Source organism: Micromys minutus (assembly GCF_963924665.1).
Source record: "Micromys minutus genome assembly, chromosome: 4".
Taxonomy (NCBI): Eukaryota; Metazoa; Chordata; class Mammalia; order Rodentia; family Muridae; genus Micromys; species Micromys minutus.
In genome coordinates, this window is record NC_137973.1 from 30,070,426 (window position 1) to 30,085,731 (window position 15,306).

Here is a 15,306-nt window from a genome sequence, read left to right on the forward strand (position 1 = left end):
GCAAACAAGACAAAAAGAAATAGTACCCTTGAATGTCTAAGCAGTCTTCAGTTTTATTACATAAAAAACTAATATTTAGGGAGAGTCCCAACTAGCTCCTCTGTTACTCTTCTTTACAATTCTAGACTCCCAATTCCTACTCCAGTACTTCCTTGGGGCCAGGGGGGTGAGCTTTTCTCAGTTTAACTTTCTTTCCATTAAACCAAGACCAAGCCAGCATGTCTAGTCTATGGCCTCAAATAAATGATTCTAATTTTTGTGGCTAATTATTAACTTTATGTAGAAATCAAGGCAAATCCATACTAAATTGTATTAGGATGTATGTAATGTGTTAATTGCATTGATGCCATGTATGTGTCTTAAGTGGCCTTTGTGTATGTGTAATGAGGATAGAATCCAGGGCGTGTGCAGGCTAGGCAAGGCACATACTCTTCCACTCAGCTAAATATATCCCCAGCCCTTGTCTCAGTACTTGGTTTGTGTGTGTATGCAAGTCATATACGATGTGTTCCTAATTCCTCTGCATCTTATTTTTTTATTTGTTGGTAATTCCACACACTGATATAATTAATTTTAGTCATTATCACACACTCATTCTGCTTCTTCTTCATCCTCTGTGGGACCTTTCTCAGTCTCCTCCTGCTCCTCATCTTTCTTGGTATGACCACTGAGTTTAGCTAGGGTTTCTTCGCAGGTGGGAAATTATTTACTTGCTTAAGGGTAACTTACCAGTTTTGAGACGAGATCTTTCTGTGAACCTGGAGCTCACCAATTCAGTTAGATGGGCTGGAGAGCAAGCCTCAGGATCCACCTGTCTCCACCTCCCCAGCACTGGGGTTCCTGGTGCCACTCTGATGTCCTAGGAACTGAACTCAGTGCTTCGTCTGTGAGCATTTGGCTGAGCTCAGGTGTTTCTCACATCGGTTCTGTAGCCCTGCTTCACCTGGAAGGAAACTGCTGATCCCTTCTGTGAGATAAAGCTAAGCGCTTAAATACATAAAAAAGCAGTTTTTTTTTTTTTTAAAGACAGAGTCTAGGGCTGGAGAGATGGCTCAGTGGTCAAGAGCACTGACTGCTCTTCCAGAGGTCCTGAGTTCAATTCCCAGCAACCACATTGTGGCTCAACCATCTGGAATGGGATCCGATGCCCTCTTCTGGTGTGTCTACAGTGTACTCATATAAATGCAATCTTTAAAAAAAAAAAGAAAAATATTATAACTCTGTCTAACATGGGACTCTTTATGCAGACCAGGCTGCTGGCCTCAAATTCACAGAGATCTGCCTGCCTCTGCCTCTTGAGTGTGGAGACTAAAGGTGTGCACCACTACATTCAACCACAGTATTTTTTAAAATTGTATTTTTTTTTTTTTAATGTATATACCTGCAAACCACAGGGCTTGAGAACAGGTCAGAGGACAACCTGGAGACATGAGTTCTCTCCTTCCACAATGTGGGTCCCAAGAATCAAACTCACACCACCAGGCTTGGTGTCAAGTGTTTCTGCCCACTGGACCATCTTACTGACCGTATGGTATTTCTTTCATCTTTTTTTTTTAAATAATGTTTTTATTATTCTTTGAGAATTTCATACGATATATTATCATATTGTATGCCCTCTTCAACTCCACTCACACATCCCCTCACCTTACTCCCCATGCAACTTCATGTTCTTTCTCTCTTAAAATACACATGGAGTCCAATTTGTCTTGGCTGACTACTCCTGAGAATGGAGCCTGCCCAGGAGTGTAGTTGGATATACATCACTCCAGTGAAAAGACGCATTCTTCCTCTCCCAGTGGCTATCATTTGGGAAGAGCTTCTTGGTTAAGAGGGAGCCTTTGTGCCCACCTCCTCACCTCAATGCTGGGATTACCTCTGGCTTTAGCAGGTCTCATGCACACTGTCACCATCTCTCTTGAGTTTATTTGTGTATCTGCTCTGGAAAACACTGGTTCCTAAAAGTGATTTACCACCTCTGGCTCTTAAAATCTTTCTGCCCTGTCTTCTTCAGAGCCCTGAGCCCTGAAGGAAGAGATCCAATAGAAACATTCCATTTAGGGCTGAGCAGCAATATTTCTTAAGAGTGAAGGATAGGACTGGGAATGCAGCTTATGGTAGAGCATTTGTGTGGCATGCATAAGCCTTAGGTTTATGCCCTAATACCACAAAAAGTAAAGTGAAAGCTACCCACTATGTAAATCAATATAGAAGCTCCTCAAAAAAATACCAATACTACCAAGTGAGTTCCAAGACTTACATAGATCCTGTCTCAAAATGATAGATAGATAGATAGATAGATATAGATAGATAGATAGATAGATAGATAGATAATGTACCACAAATGGTGATAAAGTCTTTAATCCTAGCTCTTGGGAGGAAGAAGCAGGCAGGTTTACACAAATTGAGGCCAGCATGGTCTACATAGTCAGTTAGGCCAGCCTAGCAAGATCCTGTCTCAAACACACGCACACAGTGTTCACTGAGCAAAGATGGGATGCTTGTTTACTGAAAGATGATGAATGCCAATCTTAGTTTTATTACTTGCCATGTGACTTGATTTTTCATCTTTTGTGTGCATGTGCATGGTGCATGTGTGTGTGTGTGTCCACGGGCCCATGAATGCAAGAAAAGGGTATCAGATTTCCCTTGGAGCTGAAGTTACAGGTGGTTTTGAGCCATCTGATACCTGAAGTCAGTGCTAGGAACCAAACACTGGTCCTCTACAAGAACAGTAAGCATTTTGCCAATGAGCCGTTTCTCTTTACCATATGGTTTTATGATTATTTTTATATGGCTGTTGTGCCTACCTGTATGGCTGTGCACAGTGTGCATGCCTGTTGCCTGCAGGGGCCAGAAGGCTTGAACTGCCTGGAACTGGAGTTATAGAGACTTGTGAGCTGCTATGTGGGTGCTGGGGAATCGAACCCAGGCCCTTTGGAAGAGCAGCCTACACTCGAAACTGCTGAGCCATCTCTCCAGGTCCACCATATGATTTTGAACATTTATTCAGTCTAATTTTTTCAAAGCTTATATTGCAACCCATTACTGCATTGTGAAATCAGTTTAGCAGAATGTAAAACATTGTTTCTAAAAAGGAAACAAAATCAGCCCAAAACTATGAGAGTGTTGCACTAAAAGTTAGGTTCACGAAACTTTTATTTCAGATTAGATATGCGCCTATGTTTCCATGATATAAAGTGGCTGTTTTAAAAAGATATTTTAAATGTGTCTGAATGTTTTGCCTGCATGTATTTATATATGTCATGTGTACACAGTGCCTGAAGAGGCCAGAAGAGGACATGAGATCCCCTGCCACTAGAGTCATAGGCAGTTGTGTGCTACTGTGTGGATACTGGGAATTGAACCTGGGTCCGTAACAAGAGCACTCTTAACCACTAAACCATCTCTCCAGTTCTAAAATCCACAGTGAAAAAGCCAGCTGCGGTGCTATTGCTTACAACCCCAACACTGAGGAAGCAAAGACAAGAGGCTCCCTGGGGCTTGCTAGCCATCCAACATAGCCTATTTAGTGAGTTCGGGGTCAGTGAGAGATGTTGTCTCAAAACAGAAACAAAACAAAGAAACAGAAAAACCAACAATAACAAAACCCAAAGTGGGTGGCACCTGAGGGAACAACACCAAACTTGTCCTCTAGTCTCCACAAGCACCTGTGCACACATCAGCAAACACATGCACTAGTGCACACACACACACACACACACACACACACACACAAAGAGGTTCAGTGGTGAGGAATTTAGAGAATAGTACAAATATGCTTCAGTGTTGAATATACTTGTCATGGTTGTGTTATATGGAAATTTGGAAATTAGATTGGACTATAATGTATGCTTTTACTGGTTTTATGATCTGACACTTAAGGACACCAAGGAGAAGCTAAACAGTCTTCCTGTGACTCCAGCACCCAGGAAGCTAAGGTAGAACAGCTCAGATTGGAGGCCAGGCCAAGTTACAGAGTGAGATCCTGTTTTGTTTGGGACAGGGTCTCTTTATGGAACTGCCTATCCTGGAACTACCAATGTAGACCAGGCTGGTCTTGAACTCACAAAGATCTGCCTTCCTCTGCTGGGAGGCCACCATACCCAGCTAAAATGCTGGGGGCTTTTTGGTTTTTGTTTTTTCCAAACAAAACAAAATAGGACCAAGGCAAATAGGGATGTAAAAAATAGTTAAACCTATGGATTTAAAATATTTTAAATTTATCCATTTTTGAAAAATACACTTTCCCAAATAAAACATCAGTGAGATAATTCACATTGTTTTACAATTTCATAAATCTCTCTTATGCTCTACTAAATTCTCATATCTGCTCTGAACTCAATCTGATTGCTGTATCAACACATGAACGTTTTCCTGAGGTAAAAACTTTGGATACTCAGAATGCAAAGGTAAATCCTTTTCCTTCCAGTAGGACAGCAGTTCTCAACCTGGAGATCTCCACCCTTTTGGCAAACCCCTGTCTCCAAAAAATACTTAAATTATGATTCATTACAGTAGCAAAATATAAAGCAACAATGAAATAATTTTATGGTTGGAGTCACCACAACCGGAAGAACTGTGTATTACAGGGTCGCAGCTTTAGGAAGGTTGAGGAGCACTTCCTAGGAGCTCATCTACATAAAAATTAGCCTCTAATCCTAGCTACTTGGGAGGCTAAGGAGGGTTGCAGTTTGAGTACCTAGATCAAAAAAAAGGGAGCAGGGCCTGGATAGGATTCAGTGGTATAGCACTTGCTCAGCATGCTCTAGACTCTGTCCCCAACACTGCAAAAACAAATGACAATGTCAAAATACAGGTCGAAACAAAGCTGCAATGTATGTAGTCATGAGTAGACAAAACATCCAAACTCTCCATATAAAAGCAGGAAGACAAGGCCATAAATGTAAAGACATGTACACCTGAGCCTGGAGAGCTAAACAGAAAGCTTGAAGTAGACTTTCTACTTACTCATGACTTAATTCTACGTAGGTATGTAAATGAGGGAATGGCTTCACTTGAATTACCATTGGCTGGGCTATGGTGGCTCACACCTTTAATCCCAGCACTTGGGAGGCAGAGGCAGGCAGATGTCTGAGTTTGAGGCCAGCCTGGTCCACATACTGAGTTTCAGGACAGCCAGGGCAATGTAGAGAGACCCTGCCTCCCAAGCAACAAAGTCTACTTTTGGGGCCCCATGGGATCCTAGGTCTTGGAGGAATATGTAACATTTTAAACTCTAGGCTCCCACAAGGTCACCACCTCTTGATACAGCTGGTTGGAAGCTAGCCAAGAACTATATAGGTCCTGTCAAGTGGAATGGTCACCCAGCCCAGACCCACAGTGACAGAGTTAAACTGTCTTTGGCACCCTGTTGCTCTTCTTTGTTTATCTTCCATTACTGTGGCCACCCCCAACCCCTCTCCTTAGCCTGGTTTATCTGTCTGTCCTGTCCTCTGATCTGAAAAGACTCCCATCTGTATTATTCAGCATACATTGACTTTTCTTTTTTTTTTTTTACCTCTTTCCTTTTTATCCCACTGGATACTAAGCTCTGCCTTGCAGTATTCACACAAAGCCTTCCACCCTTCCACCCCTGGCTCTGCAGCCAGGTCTTCTGTGTTCTCCATTTGCTCTCCTTTGTGCCTGCTGCAGATTCTATGCAGGCACTTCAAGCTACAGCTCCAAATAGATAAATAAATGAAAACCTTAATCTCACCTGTGTCAATGTTCTGCCTCCGTGTATGTATGTATCTGGTACCCACAGTGGTCAGAAGGTGGCACTGGAACCCCTGGAAGTGGTGACTATGTGGATGCTGAGAATTGAACTAGGGTCCTCTGCAAGAGCAACAGTACTAAACCACTGAGCCATCTTTTCAGCCCTTGATCTTCAGACATGTAGTGCTATAACCCACACTTTCTTGATCTTCCCCAATCCCCCAAACCTTAGAAAGTATTACATCAGATATTGCCGTTAATATAGTACTACAATAATATTATCAATATTATTATACAGAAGGTGAGGTTTAGTCCAGCTTGGGGGCATATGGATATATATTCCTACCCACTCCACAGGCCAGTGGCTTAAGTCAAGGAATATCACAAGCATCCTGGGAAAAACAGACTGTCTCTAAAAAGGGAAAAGGAGGATGGGAAGGAAGGTAGAGAAGAAAGGGAGAGAAGAAAAAGGAAACAAAGATCTCAAATCAGCCTATAAATGTAATGAAGATGTTATCCAAGAGCTAAGCTCAACCAGCTTTCAGTAGAATATTAAGAACCTACCCTGCCTAGGGGCCTAAGATATTAAGAAAAGTCTCAGGAAAAGCGTTGGGACAGCGATTGTGGGGGTCTACGAGGCCTTTTTATGTTTAGTTTCAAGTGACTTTGTTTCGTTTGGAAAAGGAATAGGTCCTCCGAGCTTTTGTATTTCACTCACCTAACTTGGCTTGTCCAGCCTCTGTTAAGGTCTTGGCGACAAGCTGGGGTGACCTCGGAAGCAGAACCTTGTCCCAGAGTGGAGCTGCGAACAGTGAAAAATTCAGGCTGTTGGACTGGACCATTCCTGAAGCTACAGGGGCATACTCATGGCATCATTCTTAAAGATGAGCAGGTAGAGGAAAATAAAGGCGATTGTTCTCCTTTCTTCGTCCCTTCTCTTTCTCATCTGTTTTCTGGCCCTCCCACATAGATCCCATCGGCTTATTTACGAAGGGAATCCTGTAGGGTAAGAAAGGGAGAAAAGCCACTGGTGGCAATTACGGTAACTCCGTGGTTTTATGCAAATGAATAGTTTACATATAATTTGCATGTTGATATACTTTTGGAAGTACATAAAATAGCAGTACATGCACATCCCTCCACTGATCCTGCCCATGCTACTTCCCTCTCGGCTTCCTTAGTAGAGCCTGCCTCTTAGGTCCGCCCTCAAACACTGGGCCCTCCTTGCTCCGTAAGCTCCTCCTCCCTGCCCCCACCCCCGCTCCTTCCCTAGCTTCCAAAAGCTCTTCCCCGCCCCCTTTTCCTTTCTGAACAGGCGTGACTCGGGCAGCTCACCGGACTCAGATTACTATGGCATCGGTAGTGTCCTGACTGTCCGGGAGGCAGGAAAGCAGGCCCCGGGAAGAAAGGCTCGGGCCCAGGGGACTCTTTCATCGAAACCCGCCAAGGATTTTGGGTCCTGCTAGTGGGGTCCGGTCCAACTTGAGGTAGCGTGAAGGCCCCTTCAGGCGGCGCCGCGGGCAGCCCCGCAGCCGGGGCCTGGTGCAGCCGCCGCGGCCGCTGTCAGGGAAGCGCAGGCGGCCAATGGAACCCGGGAGCGGCCGCTGCTGCTGAGGCGGCGGTGTCGGCAGTCCGACCCCGACCGCCTGCACCCCCTCCGCGAGGGTCCCCCGGAGGTAAGCGGCTCCTCCCCCATGAGTCGCCTTTGCCTGTGGGGGGTCCTTCTGCCACTCTGTCCCGCCCAGCCTACCGCGACCTGGGTTCGACTACAAAACTGCCCCCCTGGTGGCAGCTGCACCCTGAGGTCCTTCGCCCTTCCCTCTCGGGCCAGGGGTTGTCTTCTCTGCTTTTTGGCTTCCTCTTCAGTTTAGCCCCTCCCTCTGCCCCGTGGATTCCACCTCCCCACCAGCCCCACACACACTTCTTACCTCTGTTGCCCCTGTCCCTTAACTATTTTTCTAAGTCGTGAACCTTTGCCACATTAGACCCCCTTTACGATATCTATCCACGTTTGCCTTTCCTCGTCGTTTGTGTTTCTGCTCACAAGACTTTTCCATGGACTCCGCCTTTATTCCCTTTTCCTATTTTGCCCCACTCTTCTGAGTCTGTGCAATCTCAGCACAGAGTTCTCATTTCTCACAGCTAAAGATCGTATCCCTCTCTTCTGCTTCCGATTCCATTACCTCACCATAACCCACTCCCTCCGCTCCTGGCTTCCAAGAATTGCCTGTTCTCTTCTCCTAAAACGATCTCAGACTACTGTCAGCATACTCAGATACTTTAACCTTAGTCCTCAGCCCCTCTCTGGGGTGCCTGATGATACCTGAAGCTGTCTTTGGCTTCCCTTTCCCCTTTCTCAATCTCCAGTCCTCTGGAGGGCTTCCTGTAAAAGAAAGATCTGGCGTGAACACCCTTACAGATAGTGATTTCCAACTTTTGACACCTCTCTCCAGAATTTTGCTGATGTTTGTCTCCCTCCGCTCTGTTTTCCCTGTGTTTTAAGTGTTCTCTATCATGCCTTTTATCTCCACACATGACTTCGGATCAGCTAAACCTTGAACTAAGAAGAAAATGTGAGAGAAGGGGTGACCTCAGCTGTCTCGGGCTTTTCTGAACAGATGTGCCTCTGTCAATTAAATTGTGTTTTGTTGGGTGTTTAAGAACAACCACTAGGAGAGAGATGCAGAGGCCTTCATGGAAGCTAAATTAAGTTGTGAGGAATTTTGTTTTAGACATATTTATTTTGGGGTTTTGTTAGGTCACAAAATAGTTTCTCCCATTCCTGTCTAGACCTAAGGGGAACCATTACTTTCCTGACTGAAGTTTAGTGGACTAGTGTTGGTTAGTTTCATAAACATTTGGACCTAAGGTGAAGTTTTGTGTGTGTGTGTGTGTGTGTGTGTGTGTGTGTGCATGCGGATTGGGGGTGATTGGGAAAAGGAGCCATAGGACAGTGTAAAGAGCTGTAGATTCAGAGTCAGGGCCCCTTGGTTCAGCTTGTAACTTCCTCACTTGAACTCTAGAATAGTCTTTTGAGAAAATGGCCCATTCTGCAAATACCAGTGCTGTAAAGGGCTAATAGCAGGAGGAGGACTGTTTCGGGAAGAATTATACTTTTTTAATTCCTAAAACACTGCAGGCTCTCAGACAAGGGGTATTTACTGCTAGTGGCTTTGCCATGTTGAGAATTCCCCTTTTTTATTTTGATCCCTCTGGTCTCTGACCGTGGGTATAAAGTCAGTTTGAAACACAAGCCCTTGCTTGGCAGGCTGCTTCTCAACTCTGCTTTCTTTCTTCCACTACATTAAGCTGTTGACCGTCTGTACCTGATCCTTGACTCCAGATTCTGTGGTCAGAAAGTGTGTTTGTAGAAGAGCCTTTGGAAGAACCTTGGACTGTGTTGGGACTTAGCAGCTGTCTACGTGCTGCATTGTCTTCCACATCTCTCTTGGCCTGAGATAATGAAGAAGGCACTTCATTCATCTTCCAACTCTAGGCCTGTTCAGGTTTGAGAATAGTTATGCCATCTTCTCATCTGGGTCCACACTGTGTTTGCTGAACACTAACATAGCAAACTGAGCTGCTTTAGTTTTAGGTAAGAGGTTTGTAAGGATCCTTTCAATAATTGAAATGGGACAAGAGAAGGCCTAGTCTAAGCACATTTGTGACTCAAAGACTAGTTCAGAGAAAGGTGAGCAATACAGGTTGCCGTCTTTACCATTTGTCACTCTCATCATGGGCTCTTGGAGCAGGCTTGGGCTGTCTGGTTGGAATCTGCTTATACCTGCTGCATGGCTTCACACAGAGTTCTCAGCTTGATCAATATTGACCTAACTACCGTGAGACCACTGCCCTTCCCCCGATGCTGTTGTTGAAAATGCCCTCTACCCTGATGCGGCCATCCACTGAGACCTTGAACAAGCATACTTGGTTCCTGATGGGGCTTGAGCTTGCTAAACCGCTCAGTCCAGAGTTTCTACAGGGAAGAATGAAGAAGTCATTCTTCCTTTACTATTACGGTGAGAGGGAAAGAAGGGTCCTTGAAGCTTTGTGCTATACCTTAAGGCATGGACAGTTTTCTAAGAAAAATATCTATTTCATGAGCATGGCTGTTTTGCCTGCTCTGCACCACATATGTGCCTGTTGCTTACAGAGTCCAGAAAAGGGTGTCGGTTCCTCTGGAACTGGGGTTAAAAATGGTTGTGAGCCACTGTGTGGGTTCTGAGAATTGAACCTAGGTCCTCTGGAAGAGCAGGCAGTGGACGTAATTGTTGAACCATCTCTCCAGCCCCAGTAAGGAACCTCTTAACAGCAGAACAAGCAGCATAGGATAATAAAGTCTTTTTGAAGAATGGCCTATTTCTTTTTGAAAGGTTCATAATTTTATTACTGGACAAACACCGTAATTGAGACATGAGCAAGTCTCCAGGTTAAAAATGTTGAAATCTATCTGGTAGGACTGACCGATGACCACAATTCAGCATAAGCCCTCAAGGTCTTGCAGCTGTGTGAATCCTTACAGACCAGCTTCGTTCTCCTCCAGTGTCTTCTCTTAGAGTTGTGCCTGATTTTGTTACCAGTTTTCAATCGAATTTATTGAGGAATAGGATGATTTTGCTTTTGTTTCTTGTCCAGGAATCGCTTGATTCTGAAAGTCTTGTGAGATGACCTGGCGAGAAGTTGTGTCAGGCGTAGTGCACACAATGGCAGAGGAAAGAGGAGCAAGAATGGCCTGTTTTTAAAAACTACTGCCAAAGGACTGTGCACACTTGGTGACATTCAATAGTGACATAGGGATCTATGATCAAACCGACAGTCCCTCTCCCTGTGTTCACACTCCTTAGATCAGGGTTCACCTCTTTAATGATCTCAGTTCAGACTTCTGTCTAAAGCTTGTTACCATAGCTTCACTTAAATGCTTGTGACTATTTCTTGACCCTTTGTTGGATAAGAGGGTTGATTGTGGAGGATTCATAGTTGTTTAGGTAATTATGACATTATTTTGTTTTCCAACCTAACACTTATATAGCTTTAGCTAATGTGTCTGAGCCTTTCTTTTCTATTAATTTGGAGTAGGATTTGCTGGAGATTGAACCCAGAGTGGTGCTCATGTTTGGTAAATCATCTACTGCTGCACTAGATAGACCCTTGGTTTGATACACTACACGTTTGGCCCTCTTTCCCGTGAACATTTGCTGGCTTTCCTTTACTACCCCCTCATACAGTAAGATATTGGCTCCTTTATCTTTTTTCCACTTCTTGTGATCCATCTCAAAGGATCCTTAAAAGGAAGGGAAATGGAGCTGACCTGCCTGTTTGGAAGAAAAGCAGTAGATCAGATGATCCTTAAAAGCCATTCTGTGAAAATTTGGGAGTGTGTCAGGCCACCAGGATTGGTGTGAAGCAGTTCATATTTATTATGCAAGGAAAAACACTGAAGAGGCAGTAATGGTGATTGGGTAAGGGCATTAATTGGGTCTTGGTACCATCTTTCCTGAGAGACTGGTCCAGTAAATCTTCTCAAGAAGACCATTTTCATTAAATTCTGTGCAGACAGAATTTTTAAGGTGCTCTGAAGCAGAGAGCTTGGTTAAGAGGTAGTATTCCCTGTAAATACCTCTGTAGACATAACTGCTCAGGCCCATAAAACACAGTGACCACATTCTATGCCTTTTTAGAAGTTGTTCTGTACTGCTGTAACCTGGATCTAGCCTGATACTTAGACTTGCTCTACTGTATTAGTTCTTTTTCTCATTGCTATCACATAACACCGTACGGAGAGTTTACTTGGCTCACGGTCTGAGGTTACAGTCCGTCACAGTGGGTAAAACGTAGTGCTTAGAGTGTGCGGCAGCTGGTTGCATTGCAGTAAGGACAGAGAGGCATCACTGCTTGTGCTCACCTTACTGTCCTCTTTTGATTAACTCTGGGGTCATAGCCCATGGGATGGTGCCACCTATATTTTGGATCTTCTCACCTCAGTTAACCAAATCTAGAAAATTCCTCACAGACATGCACACAGAGGTTTGTTTCCATGGTGACTCTAAATCCCATGAAGTTCATTTAAGATTACTTCTCATGCCTAACTCATTCTGTTCTGTGGGTCCTAGTTGCCAACAGTTTAAGCTCTGATCTTTCTCCATCCCCCACCTCAGGCTGCTAGGCTCAGACAGGAGGCCTCTTCCTTCTTGTCGTCTATCTGAAGGCGAGTTTAGACTACGGTGTGATGTAATGCCTCAGCTGTGGATGCTACAGCTTGCAGGAAGAAGAGTGATAAATGCAAGGCTGTGTTTCTTCTCCCTTTTTTTGTTTATGCATCTTAATCCTTTTATTTTCTTCAAAATGGTGTTTCAAGGTTGATTTTTATTGCATGTTGAACACCATATTTGACTTACATTTTGGAGTATCTCTTTAGTTCTGTTACTTGTGTGTATGTGTCTCTGCTCATATGTGTGTTTGTGTGTGTGTGTGCACATGCACGTGGAAGCGAGAAGACAAGTTCAGATGTTGTTTATCAGATGCTGACCAACAACTTAGAAAAAGAAAGACAGGCATTCCTTTCCTTGCAGCTGGCTAAATGGGATAGTCTGCGGGCTGATGAGTCCCGGGGATCCGTCTGTCCATTCCCCAGCACTGGGGATCACAAATGTTTGCTACCAAGCTTCATTCTGGGCTTCTTGTGTCTTGAGTTCTAGGGATCAGACTCAGATCCTTGAGCTTGCAGAGATCTTCTCAGTCCCTATTCTGTTATCTCAATTGCCAGTATGATCTGATCCTATCCTTCCTATAATCCTCTGTGACATGCAGTCTCCGAGTCCCCAAGAACCAAGTGGTAGCTAGTAGTAGAAATGCTTGTATAAAAGAGAAATTGGGCTTATCTGCCCTACTTTTCTGAGGGTTTTGTTGTTGATTTGTTTGTATTTTGGTTTTGGTTTTGTTTTGGAATAGTTTTTCCTGCCTCTACTACTCAAGTGCTGAGATTACAGGCATATGCAACCATACCCTGCCTTTTCTGGAATTTCATTCATCATTTGTGTGTCCATGTGCATGAGCACACAGTAATACACATGCTACCCCATGCATGTAAAGGTGAGAGGATGACTTTCCTGACTTGATTGATTCTCTCCTGCCTTATGCTCAAAGGATGGCACTTGGGCCACCAAGCTTGCACACAAAGCAAGTGCTCCTACCCACTGAGCCTACCTCACCTGCCCTATGCCCAGCTTTTTCTGCACATGTTGATATCATCTGGTGTCTCGGACAGGTGAGAGAGTCTGTGCACTGTGGAAGTACTCTGATACTGTGATATGGGTTTTTTTGCTGAGCCCTGGGAAACTGTCTTTTTTTGCCTATGGGCTAAAAGATGATGGTATCTTTACCTGCCTTCCTAGAGTCAATAGTAAACACAATTTCAATTAATTGGAACAGGAAAATGAATTTCCTGGTGACATCTAAGGACTCGTGTGTGAGGATAACAGAACTTCATTTCAGTTGGAAATTTTGGGGATGGTTAGTTTGTTTTAATGGTGCTGAGGATCAAACACGGGGCTTTGCACATGTTAGGCAAGCATTCCACTTCTAAGCTTATACTCTCAGGATCCCTTTAAAATGTTTGCTTTGTTTGTTTTTAGATGATTCATGTAATCTGGGCCTTGAACTTGTAACTGAGAATGACCTTGTGCTCTTGATCCTCCTGCCTCTGACTCTAAGGAATTACAGTTCTGCACCTGATAACAGACCCCCTTTAAGGTTTTAAAAAGCAGACTTTTAGGAGCTTTGTAATTTAGAAATCTCTGGAATAGGAAAAATGAAAAGGATGAGCTAAAAAATAGATACGGAGAAAGTTAGTTGAACAGGATTTGTTGAGGCTAGAAGACCTAGAAGGTAGAAGTCCCAGTTGAAGTAAAGTGACTGTGAGGGTGCCCTACAGAGGTGTGGCAATGAGTGATTAAAGCTGGTTACAGGCAGGTGCACATAGGCAGCCTTGCTGGTTCTGCTACTCAGAGGCACTGCCCAACTCTGGGAGAGAGTGTAGTGAAGGAGCACCGCCTTCTTACCTCTGATAAGAAGCCCACACTTCATTAGGAAGTGCAGAGGTACATTTCCTGCTTGACAGTTGGGAGAAAGATGAGCTAAAGTATTCCTTTTTGTTGGTATCTGAGAATAGTGGAGCTTGTTTCTGCACAGCTGTGGACCTTGGTCCTGACTGCTGGGGTGGCAGGTGACTGGACTGTGTGATACTGGACAAGTAAACGCCATGAAAGAAAGGCGGTAGGAAGCAGGGCATCTGCAGCCAGAAGTACAGCTTAGTTGGTAGAGTGTATGCCCAACACACATGAAGCCCTGGACTCAGTCCCTGTCACTGCATAAATAGGCATATGTGTGCCTCTAACCCTAGGGCTTGGGAAAGCAGAAAGAAGCTCAGAAGTTTAAGATTATCCTCTGCTGAGTAGTGAGTTCAAGGCCAGCTGGAAACAAAAGTTTCTCAGAGTGACTGGAAAACCATATACCGAACACCTTTTTTCTACCCACCCAAAATATAAATGGCATAGCCTCACTAGAGTAAAGGATAGTGTCACTAACACTTAGAAATGACTTACTCTCTAGTTCTATAAAAGCCTCTCTGTCTTCTGAAGTGTGTATTAGATGTTCTTTGCTTGTTTGGGATGAGGACTCTGAGTTTACTCATGGCTATGCCTAGATTCTGAAGCCAGGATCACCTGACAAAATTTTCTAGACTTATTTAGTGATCTAGATCCCAATCTGGATCACTCGGAAATCCCCTCCCGCTTTTTGCTGATTTTCCTGATCTGGTTTGGTGGCACTCTGAAGGCTACTCTTAGAGGCAGTGGCTTTTATCATTCTCTAACTGCTTCTACAAGTTCATCCAGAGTCCTTATTTCTTTTTGTCTTCTTCCTGTTCCTAGAGCTTTTACATGACAGTGGAGAAAGCAGTAAGGGGTAGGGAAAGGTGGTCACGGTTATTTCAAGAGTCACAAATGGCTAATGCAATTCATATCCCTTATAGGATAATAGTATACATGCACATGCTGTTTAGTAACCTTTTATGGGGCTAGAATTCAGCTAGCATTGTGAATATTTGAGTACTACTGTTTGCCAGAACTGTGCTAAATCTTTTCATCCACATATGTTCTTCTGTACAGCAGCAATATGAAGTACTTTTCCCTCAGTTTGTAGTTGAGGAAGCCAAAACAGAAGAGACATGGCGTGTTTATGTTTGTGTGTCTTATAAACATAGAACATGGGTATGGTGTTAGGAAAGAAATGGCGCAGCCTTTCATGGTTGGCGATGGCTTGATGGCTGTCAGAGATGCTCTCTACCAAGTGAGGCCTCGAACTGTAGTCCAGCTCTTATTCCCTAGATTCTTTGAGTTTGAAGAGGAGAGTATCTATAACCAGAGCATAGAGTGGTAGCTGGTACCTGTAATTCCAGTACTTGGAAGGCTGAGGCAGGAGGATTGCTACACATTTAAGAACAGCCTGGGCTATAGAGTAAGACTGTCTCAGAAGACAATAAACAGCTTTGATACTAAATTTGGGAGACACAGAGGATTTATATGTGTATGTGAT

The 15,306-nt window shown here is 44.0% G+C and overlaps 1 protein-coding gene across 7 annotated transcripts in view; it reads left to right on the plus strand.

The window, feature by feature from the left end:
- Positions 1–7,042: 7,042 nt before the first annotated feature.
- PI4KB (phosphatidylinositol 4-kinase beta) overlaps positions 7,043–15,306 on the plus strand; it is a 32,096-nt gene continuing 23,832 nt past the window's right edge. For 4 of the 7 annotated variants that reach the window (XM_080916436.1, XM_080916441.1, XM_080916440.1 and 1 more), the window contains exon 1: positions 7,043–7,391. The gene's annotated coding sequence lies outside the window, so the exon portion shown is untranslated. Of the gene's footprint in view, positions 7,392–9,024; positions 9,311–9,639; positions 9,735–15,306 lie in introns of those variants that run through there. The other 3 variants (XM_080916437.1, XM_080916438.1, XM_080916439.1) reach the window with 3 other exon arrangements.